At 40.4% G+C, this 15,112-nt stretch overlaps 1 protein-coding gene and 2 non-coding genes across 5 annotated transcripts in view; all 3 read right to left on the bottom strand.

Moving 5' to 3' along the window:
• The window catches only part of SAMD11 (sterile alpha motif domain containing 11), a 1,263,018-nt gene that overhangs the window by 1,122,665 nt on the left and 125,241 nt on the right, over positions 1 to 15,112 (bottom strand). The gene's annotated exons all lie outside the window — the stretch shown is intronic.
• TRNAM-CAU lies at positions 8,607 to 8,678 on the bottom strand. The gene has a single exon. It is a non-coding gene; the product is annotated as a tRNA-Met (tRNA).
• On the bottom strand, positions 14,316 to 14,387 carry TRNAM-CAU. Its single transcript has one exon. It is a non-coding gene; the product is annotated as a tRNA-Met (tRNA).

The raw sequence follows: 15,112 nt of genomic DNA on the forward strand, positions 1-15,112 counted from the left end.
AATGGAACACCTTTATTAACTAGAAAATAAAGTTCTTTGATATACCCAGTCTCTCTGTGTTGGCCAGAAGAGTCACTTCAGTTACAAAGTAAAATTGTCCTTTTACAATAGTTATTAGACAAAAAAAAGATACAGCCATTGTAATACACTGTATTTTACCAAACATCCAGCTCTTCAAACATTACACACTTGACTTCAAGTTGCAAAGGTCCAACCCCACCCCTACACACAAAAAAATAAGCAAATTATTCTCATATTCACTCTTAGCATCTCCAGTTACAAATTCTCAGTAAAATGCAAATGTAGCTTTCCTCTCCAGTTCACTTAACACTTCATTTAACCAACTATATTGCTAAAACCTTGACCTTTGGCCCACAAGCTTGTGCATGCATGTACACACACAAATGCACGTAGGTGCACAAACACACACATCAATTACAGCAACTTGTCTCACTGTACACTTTGGACATGCTTGGGATAAAATGAATGAATAAATTCATAAATAATGGCACAGAAATATATCTCAGATTGCTGATGTCAGAACCATACAGGGGAACTTCCCTCTGTCTTCTCACCTTCTTAGTTCACGAATCAGAAACAACGGCACAAAATCAGGATCAGCTTTTAAATATGTCTCTAATACACAGAAAGTTGATAGAATAACAAGTTTTGCATTATCAAGCTTTTTCAAAAGGATACAAAATGTGAAACCCACATGCCTATCATTACTTAGTGACCACAATCCACAATAGTTTGCTAGAAATCACTGATTTTACAAGGAACAGACTGAAATGCCTCTCAATTTCTTTGCTCAGGGATTCTGGATAAAGCCAAAAATAGAGGACAAAAGGGAAATATTTAGACATCACCTTGTGTATTTGTGAACCAGCTAAACCCAATTGGCAAAATGTCCCTTTTCAGGGGTGACCCAGGCGCACTGATTGTCAAAGTCATAAAGAAGGCAACTGGAGATGAAAGGATTCAAACCCTGCACCTTTAACTACAGGAAACAGCTCATTAACATTAAGTGCCATACAACTCCAAATCACTTACAAGGTTAACACAGCAATGTTGCATTGTAATAGCTATACAAGACAGAGGACAGATAAGAGTTTTCATTTCTTGATCTGATTTTAAATTCATTTTAACAGTTCTGTATTTGCTTTAACTAAGGTCTGTAAGCTTATATTAGTGATTCCACTACACCGTTGCACTACATTTTTGCTGTTGTAAGTGGTCTAATTGTTGTTGTTAAGCCCTGATTTCATTCTTGAGAAATGAGTGTATACAGGCCTTGCTTGTTCAGAACTTGTCTTTGCACTGGAGCAGCTCCAGGCCAGTCAGATCAGAATTAAGGGTCTATTTGTTTTTCCCTACCACCCATTCTGTTGCAGTTGTGTTCTTAAACCCAGTTTAGCTGCTGTTGCCTGCCCCTTATGGTAATTTGACAACCTAATTCCCTTCCTCTCCCTCAGCCTCTACTGGCTGTAGACAATAAGCACATAAGTATGATTTTGCACAATCTCTCCCCTTAAACTATTCACCAGGCTAAAAGATATCTGATAAAATTGCTTAACATTGACTGTACTGATATTGCTTGCACAGATTTTAGTATCAAATTGGTGAGTTTTTTACTGTAACTAGTTTACTGGTTCTTGCTGTTGGCAGAAGGCTTCCAGGTTAGTTGTTTTGTACTGAAATTTAAATACTCAGTAGTAAGTCCACTCAAACACTATTCTAAAACTGAACTCCAAATAGTTATGGTTACCCCTGCCACCAGTGTCATTTTTTCGGTATCATGGACTAGCACGTACCCGCAACTTCTCTAGCTAACCTGACTGAGATGGGTATTCTGAGGAAGCGTTAAGAATTGTCTCATGCTGTCTGACAATCTATTACACAATCAGCATAACACAATGTGTGAGGCAAAAATCACACACACACACACAGTAAATTCAGACACCAAAATCATCAGCAGTACCTCATATCACACCTCTCCAAGGCCATCACAATACACATAATCCATCATATGCAGAGGTTCTAAAGATTAACTTCCTAAACCTTAAAGACCTCCAAAACACAACACAGGCACAAAGCACACTCAGCAAAGTTCCTCACATAGCACAAGGAGTCCCAATGTCATAGATGCTGAGCCTCTATGGGAGGCATTGACCCAACCAAATATTCTAAATATTCTCTTTATGGGTGACTCCATTGTACAGATTTGCATCTTACCAGGCTGAGCAAGGAAAGAGTGACAGTTGCTTGTCTGGTGCCAGGATCCATCAGATTTCACATGCACTCAAGTCCTTGAACAAGTATCAGTATGACTCTGCTGCAGGTCATGCCAGTGTTAATGACTTGAAGTGTGCCTCCCTGGATTATATGATGGCCCGCAGGGCAGCCAGGCTTACCTATGAACCTATGAGTGTGCATCCTCTGAACAGTAACATCTATGAAACTGTAATAACTAGCATTTTTGACAGAAATTATCAGTGGTCTACAAGAAAAAATAAATTAATTGGTGACAAAGCATAAATATGAGGCAAAATGAGTGATATTATAGGTTCATAGGTGTGCACTAGGCTAATGGCCCTGGAGCCATTTCAAGCCTAGCCCACAGAATTACCCCGGCATTGTGCCACCTGACCTTAGTTTCCAGTGCCTCTGTCGAATAGAGCCACTGGAGTGATCCCCAGGGTGAATTTTCTATTTCCCATCCACTCATCAAGATTTCTCTTGAAGAGGGCCGGTGAGGTGCTCTGTTTGACATGTATGGGAAGTCTATTCCATAGCATGGGGAGTCTCTGGGTTATGAACCTGTCCCTCAAGCATGTTCTGTTGATTGTGGTAATGAGGTTGAGATCTCTGCAGCGTGTGGTGTGGAGGGATTGGGATTTCTTTAGATGTAGCATTTCTAACAGAGCTGGGTCAGACATGTCTTTGTAAGTCAAGCAGAGATCGCCACTAAGTAGGCGATATGAGACAAAGAATAGTTGGAGGTTTTTGAGTCCATCCATATAGGACAAGTGTTTAAGGCCTAGGATCCTCTTTGTGAGGTACTTTTGCTGCCTCTCCAGTTGTTGCAGGTGTCTAGTGAGGTACATGCCAAATAGGGCATTGTACTCAATGATTTACTTACACAACTGTATTTTGATAGTTTTTATTGTGCAGATGTTCAGAAAATTCATGTTAATGCAAAACCTGTTGTTCTGTTAACATTTTAAGTGTATTACAGTACTCCGCCTCTTAATTTTTGCAGAGTAGTCTAATACACGTACCAAGAATATAACAGCTAACCAGCTTCCAAAGTTTCAGGGTGCCTTCCACACACCCAAACTGTCAGGCAGCTCAACTTTTTTCTGACTAAAAAATAAGTTTTGGCATCAAGCCCATGAGAGCTTTCCAGCCAGCAGAGAGAGAGAGAGAGAGGATGAGCCTTGAAAGGACAATGCAAGGAACAACAAAAATAAATGTCCACATTCTGGCATAAACAACATACTGAAAAACAAGGTGGAAAGAGTGAGCGGCAGCAGCAGCAGTGATCCTTTGAACATCTACTGTTAAGGTAAGTTTAACTTACGCAACCACTCTATTTTCATCATATTGATCACTGCTGCAGTACCCTTTGCTAAATGGGTAGATTACCCTACCTTATTGAGAAGTGGAAGGACAAGAGTCCACAAGCCCCTGCAGAATGGTTCTTGCAAAGCCTGATCCAGACAGTACAGTTGTGTACACTTACCATAAATGTAGATGTTTGAGTGTATTCACTGTTGCAGTCATTACATTTGGGTAATCCTGCTGGCAGGTTGCCCTCAGCTGGCCTGAATTCCAAAGTCTTGGATCCTGTGTCGGCTGCTGTCACGCCTTCCCTGACGTCAGGTCGTCAGGGGTATAAAAGAAGCAGCCAACGCCATTTTCTTCAGTTTTTCTTGCCCCAGATGTCAGGTGCCCCCCAAAAGGGTAGCCAAACTTTATATATATATTCAGAAATACATCAATATAAATTTTACCTTCATCTATAAGCAAATACACCACATAGGTAGTATAAATCAGAGAAGGAAGGATAAGATCCAAAAGAAAAAAGGGGGAAGGCAGGTGGGTAACCTGGACTGTAACAGTGAATACACTCGAACATCTACATATATGGTAAGTGTACACAACTGTACTATGTTCTTTGTGTTTCACTGTTGCAGTCATTACATTTGGGTAGAGTCCCAAAGATATGGTTGAGAGGCTGGAACTAGACAGCAGTAGGAGCGGCTATGAGGCCCTGCAGAACTGCAATGGCAAAGCCTGCCCTGGATTTAGAGTAGAGTGGCAGATGATAATGCTTTGTAAAGGTGTGCACTGAACTCCAAGTAGCCGCCTCTAAAATGTCTCTGGTTGTTACTCCCCTGAGAAAGGCTGCTGAGGTGGCTGCAGCTCTGGTGGAATGAGGCCTAATGACCTTAGGCACTGGCTTGCCATTGTGTAAGTAGCAGAAACGAATGCAGTGGCCTAACCACTTAGAAATAGTCTGCTTTGAGGTAGGCTTTCCTTGTGATCCTGCAGCATATGCCACTAGTAATTGCTCTGTCTTCCTGAAAGCTTTGGTTCTGTCCAAGTAGAATCTAAGCTGTCTGTGTACGTCCAAAGAATGCAGAATTATCTCCCCCTTGTTCTGTGGATTTGGGTAAAAGTTTGGCAGATGGATGGCTTGGTTAAGAGTCACAGTGGACACTACTTTAGGCATAAATGTTGGGTTTGTCCTCAGGGAGACCCTGTCAGGATGAAAAATGATGAAAGGTTCCACAGCCATGAGTGCCTGTAGCTCTGAAACTCGTCTTGCAGAAGTAATTGCTAAGAGCAGAGCTGTTTTCCAAGATAAAAACTTCATATCAGCTGTAGTAGCTGGCTCAAAAGGAGGCAGGGGGAGCTTTTCCAAGACATAGTTGAGGTCCCATGCAGGTATTGGTAGTTTTCTTGGGGGCCTTAAATTTTTGGCTCCTCTGAGGTACTGCCTTAATAAAGGGTGAGAAAAAAGTGGTGGCTCTGTATTGTAATGAGCCAAAATGGAAGAGGCATGAATTTTAATTGATGAAAAGGATAGGCCTTTGTCTAGCATCTCAGTTAAGTATTGCAAAATCTGAGGAGTATTTGGTACCGCTGTATCAGTTCCTTGTGCCTGCTTCCAGGCACATAATCTCTTCCATTTTCCAGCATAAGACTTTCTAGTACTAGGCCTTCTGGCTTCCAGAATGACATCCATCACAGCTTTACTGAAAGGTGTTTTTTGTATGACTACATTATCCGCCATGCTGCCAAGTTTAATGTCCTGAGTTGACTGTGCATGATCTGATTGTTTTGCTGGGAAAGCAGTTGAGGTATTTGAGGTAAGGTCCAAGCCGGATATAGGGATAAGCTCCTTAGTATTGGATACCAGTACTGGCGTGGCCAGTCTGGGGCAATCAGTATCATCTTTGGCTTCTCCTGTTTGACCTTTAGGAGCACCTTGGGGAGGAGAGGCAGTGGAGGAAAGGCATATACTGATAGGTTTTTCCAGCTGAAAGATAGGGCGTCCACTTTCCATGCTTGTCTGTGATAAGTCCTTGTGCAGAATCTTTTTAGTTGGTAATTGAGAGGGGAAGCAAATAGATCTATGTCCGGGCATCCCATTTCCTTGTTATCATGCTGAAGACTTGTGGATCCAGCTTCCACTCGTGGGGATCCATGAGGTTTCTGCTTAGTTCGTCTGCCAGAGTATTTTCCTTTCCTGGCAGGAATTGTGCCTGCAGATGTACTTGGTTAATAAAGCTGTGTCCCACAAGGTCATGGCTAGTCTGCAAAGGGGGTAAGAATGTGTGCTCCCCTGCTTGTTTATATACCACATGACCGTGGTGTTGTCTGTCTTTATCAGTAGTTGTCCCGGGTGAAGTAGGTCCTTGAAGACTGTCAGGGCATTTTGCACAGCTAACATCTCTTTTTGATTGATATGTAGATGCATTTGGTTTGAGGACCATGTGCCCTGAATGCATCTTCCTGCCATGGGGGCCCCCCAGGCATAATCGGATGCATCCGTTGTTAGTATCTGCCTGGCTGGAGGTAACGTGAATGGCTGTCCCTTGTTCTGGTGACAAGCCTTTGCCCGCCATCGAAACTCCTGTTGCAGGCAGGGAATGAGAGTAATGACTGTTTCCAGGCTGTGGCACTGTTGAGTCCAAACACTTTTTAGGTACCATTGAAGTTTCCTCATATGCAGTCTTGCATATGGAATTAGTAGGATGCAGGATGCCATGAAGCCCAAAGCCTGCAGAATTTTTCTTGCAGATAACTGGGCCTTTGTTGCCAACATTTTGAAATAAGTAGTCAGTTGCCTTTGTTTGTCTGGCATGAGATAAGCCATCTGGGCAGTTGTATTCAAGCTTGCACCCAGGAATGTTATCTCTTGTGAGGGTACTAGTTTTGATTTATTTTTGTTGAAAGTGTACCCTAGGCATGTTAGAAGTCTTTTCACAAACGCCAGATGTTGAAGAAGAATATCCTTGTTCTCTGCTTGAATGAAACAGTCATCCAAGTAAGGCTATATTTGTATTCTTCTTTGTCTGCAAAATGCAATTACTGGTGCCAGGCACTTTGTAAAGACCCTGGGCGCAGTAGATAAGCCAAAGGGCAGTGCAGAGAATTGGTAATGCATTGAACCAGCCTTGAATCTTAGGTATCGTCTGCATGATTGTCTGATTGGAACATGCAGGTATGCCTCTTTTAGGTCTAAAGTCACAAGCCAAGCATTCTTGCCCAACATGGGCAGAAGCTGCTGCAAAGTCAACATTTTGAATTTTGGAATATCCAGGAAAGTGTTCAGAATAGCTAGGTCCAATATAGGCCTCCAGGCCTTGTCCTTTCTGGGTACCAAGAACAGTCTTGAGTAAAATCCTTGTCCCTGCTCTTGCTCTGGTACTTGTTGAATGGCCCCCATGTCCATGAGGGATGAGACTTGTTTTTGTGCCTCTGCCCATTGATTTTTTGGCAGATCTGGTCTGCCGTTAGCCTTTGGCATAGTATGGAAATAGAACTTGTATCCTTGTGACACTATGTTTAGAACCCACTTGTCCTGGGTTATGATGTGCCAATTTTGAGCAAAAAGTGCTAATTTTCCCCCTAAGGGTGCTGCCAGAAGATAAGTGCTTGGTATAGGCAGGGGGAAGTCATTGGGACTGTTTTCTGTATGTTTGTGATCGATCTTCTCCAGCTTTGGTGGTAGAAGCACCCCATTGCTTGGGCCTATAAGAATCTTGCGCCTGGGATCTGCCCTTAGGGCATCTGGATCTGCCCCTTTGAGGTCTGTCTGACACAGGAAAGGACCAATTTTTTGTAGGCCAGTGTCTACTAAACCTAGGTGGCTGTACTTGTAAAAATTCTTTGACAGTTTGCATAGATTTAGCTTTGTCCTCCATTTTCTTTAACACCTCTTCTGCCTTAACACCAAACAAAGTATCATGCTGTAAAGGAGCATCTAGTCATTTAACTTTAACATGATCAGGCAGATTTTGTTCCTTTAACCAAGCATGCCTCATAATTACAGAACCCATAACTGTGGCCCTGCAGGAGGCCTCCAAAGAATCAAAACCACATTGCAAAGTATGTTTTCCAACTTGTTCTGCTGCATACAATAAATCCTGCATTTCCTTGTTTTCTGCACATTCAGAATTTAACAACATTTTATGTTTAAGCAATCCCATGACATGTTGATGATACTTAAGCATATGAAATTGACAGTTTAAGGTCCTTATAGCCAAAGTTGCAGATGTGTAAACCTTTTTTCCCCCTCTATCCAGTGCCCTTGAATCTCTGTCAGAGGGGGTTGGGTTTTTTGCAGTGGAAGCCTTAACTCCCTTTGGACCCTGTGAAATAGTTTCTGGGTCAGCAGCAGGGTTTTTAAAAAGAAATCTGTGTGAGTCAGGAACCCTGTAATATCTGTCAGGCTTAACAGGAGCTGGGGGTAAGGAGTCAGGGGTCAGACTAGACTCCGAAAACACATCATCTACAATGTCTAACACAGGTGGAATAGCTACAGGCCTGTGCTGAGGTAGTAAAAGAAAATCCCTGAGCCTCTTTTTAGATTCTGAAAAATCTTGGCTCTCCCAGTGGAAATGCTCCCTCATGATATGCAAGGTTTCCCCCAAAGGAATAGTCCTCATGAGGAGATGTTGAAGGAATAGATTCTTCAGCATCAGAATCCTGATAGAGGGGAAGAGAATATTGCTGATCAGAAGAGGAATCAGAAGAAATAGAAACCTGATCTGAAGATTCATAGTCAGTGTCTTACCTAGGCCTGTTATCAGGAGGGGGATGGGAACCCCTGATCAAGGTAATCAAGTCTTCGGCCATTTTGAGCATCTGGTTTTTGGGCATAGAGGCCTGTCCAAGTGGCTCTTGAGTTTGTTTCCTTGCTTTAGAAGGTTCATATGTTCATAGATTAGTACTAAGCTAACTGCCCTTGCGAGTCATTTTAAGCCTAGACAATAATCCTTTGTGAGACTCAAACCCTGCACCTTGTATTTGCAAGGCAAACATCTTAACCATTAGGCCACCCTCCCAACCCAAACTTCCTACCCTTTCCATAGCAGAGGATGGTTTCGATCCATCGACCTCTGGGTTATGGGCCCAGCACGCTTCCGTTGCGCCACTCTGCTGGTGCTTTAGTCTTTTTCTTTGATGCTAAAGTCGGTTTAATGTAAAGACGTTTAGGTCTGAATACACCCTCAGAAGCCGGTACCTGCTCAGCGGCTCTGGACCCATCTGAGGGATTAGCGTCCGAGGCTCCAATACCTTGAGTATCCAGCGGCATGGCCGACTCCACGTGGGAGTCGGTAGAGGGCTGTGACTCTAAAGTAGCGGGCGTCAGGGGCTGTGAAAGCGCCTCACTGAGAACTGGCGAACCGGTGACTGGCTTAGGAGAAGCTTCATCATCGGTTTTGGGCCTCGGTTGTTTTTCTTTTTCTTTGCATTTTTTGTAAACTCCAGTAGTCGGATAGCTATCCGACGACATTTCAGGATAATTAAACCGGCGTCTAAAAAAGTTTAAAGCAAAAGCATACCGACGCTTAATAGTGCATTGGTTAAATCTAGCACAAAATCGACAACCAGTAACGTTGTGATCAGATGAGCTGACAAATCATTCAATAACCCATTAGAAAACTGGTTTGTTGGTTCCACTTTTTAATGAAATAAAAATAAAAATAAAAAATACAATAATGCGACAACAATTCTCAGTACTAAGCGCTTTCGCCCACAATCGTATAGGGCATCTTCAGAGTACAAATTCTTCACTAAAAAGCCATCCTTTATATAGTTGGAATTAAATGAATAATTAATTAATTGGTTAATGATGTAATTGTATAATAACATAATTACTAGTAAGACACTGGAGAAACAGTATAAAAGAAACATCTAGAGAAACAGTGTAAAAACACTGAAAATTTTTCGGAGTCCCAAAACGTGTGTCCAATACTGTAAACCTTAAATAAAACATAACTTTCATTTTCTAGTAATTATTTGATAAACACTAAATATAAATAAAGATTAATCAAAGTTAACAATGTTTGCCAGTATTTAACAGATGAAAATTATTTGACAGATAAAAAAGTTTAACAGATAAAAGCATACAACAGCAGACATAAAAGCCGAAATTATAACATGCTGTTGATCTCACAAGATATAGATCTCACAGGTTCTACACATATTGTACACATATTTAAAATATAAAATTCATATACATATACTAAAAATATAAATTATTAAATATATATCATAAATTATGAATTGTGAATTGTGAAATAAGTAGTGTGTAATACTTCCACGATCCATCTACATCAGTAATATCTTGAATAAATTATACTTGTATTTAATTTATTTATAATGAAATAAATAAATAAATAAATAAATATATAAATATATGTGTATAAGTCCATTCTTCAATAACATGTTTTTCCAGTAATAATCAATCGTTAAAAATTAAAAATGGTCACAGATCAAAATTTATAATATTAAAAATGTTTAAATCATACTTAAATAAAATATGATTTTAATTTAAGTACACTAGAAATAGAAACAAAATTGTTGATGCCTGGCAGCATACAGGCATTAAGCCTAAGTTGCCAAAGGCGTTCTTTGGCTTCCAAAATGACTTTTTCATCACCCCCCTTCTGTACATTGTGTGGAGTTCTGTCAATAATAAAGAATAGAAATCTCTTAAAATTTGCACATTTGACGCTATGATTGTATAAGGCACTGGTATTTTTGTGTTTTTTAATATCTCTGACATGTTCTGCTATACGTACTCTGAGCTTTCTAATTGTTTTACCAACATAGAAAGCTTGACATGTGGAGCAAGTAGCAACATAAACCACCATAGTTGAATTACAATTACCGTGGCCCGGACATCTGATTGTTTTTCCAAAATTCATTATAGCAACGTAAGGGCCATCGTTAATGTATTTGCAAAACTGACATGCTCCACATTTACTCATTCTTGACCTTTTGAAATTGTCACTATTGGTACTAGTTTCAAAAATATCTTTCAGATTTCTACCTCTATTATATGTGATCTTAGGATATGTGCCCACCACTTCCGATACTTCTCCATTGTTACTAATAACACTATTCCAAATTTCATGTATAATGCTCGCAATTTCAGGAGATGTTTCATTGTAAGGTAATATAAAGGTGTCCTGTCTAGACTTAGCTTTTTTATCTTCGATTGTGTTACTGACACCAAATGTAATAATGGGTCTGTATAATGAATGTCTTTTAACATTAATCTCTTTCTTAACATTAAAAACTAAGTCATTTGGATAACCCCTGTCCAAAAACATCTTAGATAGTTTTTCCATCTCCAAATTAAATGCTTCATCGTTGCTAATAATTCTGGACAGCCTCACCATCTGACCCTTAACTAAGTTTTTCTTTTGGTAATATGGATGACAGCTGTCAAAGTGTAAAAAAGAGTTTGAGAAAGTCTTTTTCCTAAATATATTAGATTCTATGTTATTATTCTGGAATGAAAAAAACTATATCCAAAAATGCACAATCATTCTTGTATATTTGATTGGTAAATTTAAGAAAACTAGATGTCTTACCTAAATATTCTACAAATTCAACAAATTCTTCCTAACTACCCTTGCAAACAATCAGTATATCATCTAAATACCTTAAATAAACAACAATTTTATTCCAAAACGCAGATGTAAAAACATACTCTGTCTCCCAGTGTGTTAAAACCAGGTTTGCATATATTGGGGCACACCTTGCCCCCATGGCCACACCAGTTTTTTGTCTGTAATATTCTTCGTTCATATATAAAAAATTGTTTTCAAGAACTATCTCCATCAGTTCTGTCAAGAATCTACATTTCGGTCCTTCCATCCCACTAAATTTTAATAGGGTGGCCTCAAACATTTCCAAACCTTCTGTGTGTGGAATTACTGTGAATAAATTCACTACATCTATGGTCGCCATAAAAAACTTAGGTCCTATTTTTTCCTTATTTTGTCTTATTAATTCCAGACAATGCCATGAATCCTTTAACACATGTGGTAGTTTATTCAATGTCTCCTTACAATGAAAATATATATATATGCCCCAATGGCCTCTGTCTTGGATCCTCTAGCTGAAACAATAGGACGAAATGGGGGGTTCTGTGGATTCTTATGAATTTTAGGAATTCCAAAAATGGATGGAATAACTGGAAACTCAACTGATAAATAAGAAAACTCATCCTTATTAATAATGCCATCCATTAAATATTCGTATAACAACCAATCAATTTTTGTGTATGCTCTATACATTGCACTTTTACTTACTTTTTCGTAGGTGTTACTGTCATCCAACATATTAGTCATCTTATTGTAGTAATCTGTATTTGTCATTATAACTACACCCCCTCCTTTGTCGGTTTCATGATTCTATAATTGCCTGACGTAGTTAATTCTCTCAGACAAAATACTTCCGCTGAAGTCAAGTTTTGCATGTTGTATGTTTTTTTAGTTAGTAGTCTCCTAATCTGGCTTTCACATAATGCTTCAAAAATGTGAATCATGAAATTCTGTGGGGGTATAAATATGCTGCTGCGTTTTAAAGTGAAGTTGCCAGAATCAGAAGTGTGATTCATGCTGTTTGAAAAAAAGATTTTTAAATTCAAAATTCTGGTGTATAGTTTTAAATTAATTAGTAGTTTGCCTATATCTAATTTAAATGAAGGCACAAAGGTAAAACCTCTTCTAAATAAAGCTAAAAAATCCTTGTCAAACTTTTTGTCCGTAAAGTTATATATACTAAAACCCCCCTCAGTAACAATGGAACAATAATTGTCACTGTCAATACTACCGGAAATTGCTGCTGTATCATAGTCTAATGCTCGGTGTCCATAAATTGTTGTGTTAGAACAATTAATATCTGGCAACTGAAAGGCATAGTCTGATGTAATAAAAACATTTTTGTCAGTTTGATCTAATAAAAAGCATGGACTTATCTCCCCCAAGAATTGGCTCTCTGTGCTGTTCTGTTGTAATTTCTGTTCTAATGATAATTGTGACTGCCATAACGCTCTCGTATCCGTTCTGATCTCCTGAGAGGTGGTTCTTCTAAAAAAAAACCCCTGACCTTCCTCTTCAAACATGTTTTCTACTCTATTTGTTGTCTCATTAAAAGGGGCTCTATTCCCTTCCCTACCATAACCAGCCTCAGTAGCAGTAGTGTAACGTTTCATGTATGGAAATAGAACTTGTATCCTTGTGACACTATGTTTAGAACCCACTTCTCCTGGGTTATGATGTGCCAATTTTGAGCAAAAAGTACTAATTTTCCCCCTAAGGGTGCTGCCAGAAGATAAGTGCTTGGTATAGGCAGGGGGAAGTCATTGGGACTGTTTTCTGTATGTTTGTGATCGATCTTCTCCAGCTTTGGTGGTAGAAGCACCCCATTGCTTGGGCCTATAAGAATCTTGCTCCTGGGATCTGCCCCCTAGGGCATCTGGATCTGCCCCTTTGAGGTCTGTCTGACACAGGAAAGGACCAATTTTTTGTAGGCCAGTGTCTACTAAACCTAGGTGGCTGTACTTGTAAAAATTCTTTGACAGTTTGCATAGATTTAGCTTTGTCCTCCATTTTCTTTAACACCTCTTCTGCCTTAACACCAAACAAAGTATCATGCTGTAAAGGAGCATCTAGTCATTTAACTTTAACATGATCAGGCATATTTTGTTCCTTTAACCAAGCATGCCTCATAATTACAGAACCCATAACTGCGGCCCTGCAGGAGGCCTCCAAAGAATCAAAACCACATTGCAAAGTATGTTTTCCAACTTGTTCTGCTGCATACAATAAATCCTGCATTTCCTTGTTTTCTGCACATTCAGAATTTAACAACATTTTCTGTTTAAGCAATCCCATGACATGTTGATGATACTTAAGCATATGAAATTGACAGTTTAAGGTCCTTATAGCCAAAGTTGCAGATGTGTAAACCTTTTTTCCCCCTCTATCCAGTGCCCTTGAATCTCTGTCAGAGGGGGTTGGGTTTTTTGCAGTGGAAGCCTTAACTCCCTTTGGACCCTGTGAAATAGTTTCTGGGTCAGCAGCAGGGTTTTTAAAAAGAAATCTGTGTGAGTCAGGAACCCTGTAATATCTGTCAGGCTTAACAGGAGCTGGGGGTAAGGAGTCAGGGGTCAGACTAGACTCCGAAAACACATCATCTACAATGTCTAACACAGGTGGAATAGCTACAGGCCTGTGCTGAGGTAATAAAAGAAAATCCCTGAGCCTCTTTTTAGATTCTGAAAAATCTTGGCTCTCCCAGTGGAAATGCTCCTTCATGGTATGCAAGGTTTCCCCCAAAGGAATAGTCCTCAGGAGGAGATGCTGAAGGAATAGATTCTTCAGCATCAGAATCCTGATAGGGGGGAAGAGAATATTGCTGATCAGAAGAGGAATCAGAAGAAATAGAAACCTGATCTGAAGATTCATAGTCAGTGTCTTACCTAGGCCTGTTATTAGGAGAGGGATGGGAACCCCTGATCAAGGTAATCAAGTCTTCGGCCATTTTGAGCATCTGTTTTTTGGGCATAGAGGCCTGTCCAAGTGGCTCTTGAGTTTGTTTCCTTGCTTTAGAAGGTTCATAGGCTCATAGATTAGTACTAAGCTAACTGCCCTTGCGAGCCATTTTAAGCCTAGCAAATAATCCTTTGTGAGACTCAAACCCTGCACCTTGTATTTGCAAGGCAAACATCTTAACCATTAGGCCACCCTCCCAAACCAAACTTCCTACCCTTTCCATAGCAGAGGATGGTTTCGATCCATCGACCTCTGGGTTATGGGCCCAGCACGCTTCCGTTGCGCCACTCTGCTGGTGCTTTAGTCTTTGTCTTTGATGCTAAAGTCAGTTTAATGTAAAGACGTTTAGGTCTGAATACACCCTCAGAAGCCGGTACCTGCTCATCAGCTCTGGACCCATCTGAGGGATTAGCGTCCGAGGCTCCAATGCCTTGAGTATCCAGCGGAATGGCCGACTCCACGTGGGAGTCGGTAGCGGGCTGTTACTCTAAAGTAGCGGGCGTCAGGGGCTGCGAAAGTGCCTCACTGAGAACCGGCGAACCGGTGACTGGCTTAGGAGAAGCTTCGTCGTCGGTTTTGGGCCTCGGTTGTTTTTCTTTTTCTTTGCATTTTTTGTAAACTCCGGTAGTCGGATAGCTATCCGACGACATTTCAGGATAATTAAACCGGCGTCCAAAAAAGTTTAAAGCAAAAGCATACCGACGCTTAATAGTGCGCTGGTTAAATCTAGCACAAAATCGACAACCAGTAACGTTGTGATCAGGGCCTATGCACGGAATACAGTAAGAATGAAAATCCTTATGAGGTATTTGCTTTCCACAAGAAAAACAATTATTAACTTTTTCTGACATCGGTCTGGAGCAAGAAAAAAGTTTCCTCAACGGGGTACTTAGCTTTATTGAAGACTTCGGATTTGAAACTCAAACACGAAAATCTCAGGAGTCGGCCAACCGGCACTTGCGAACTGCTTCTGCTTCGGGCACCGTGTGGCAAGAAAGACTGAAGAAAATGGCATCGGC

The sequence above is a fragment of the Protopterus annectens genome, chromosome 2.part1 (assembly GCF_019279795.1).
Source record: "Protopterus annectens isolate FY-2018-M chromosome 2.part1, PAN1.0, whole genome shotgun sequence".
NCBI classification, from domain to species: domain Eukaryota; kingdom Metazoa; phylum Chordata; order Ceratodontiformes; family Protopteridae; genus Protopterus; species Protopterus annectens.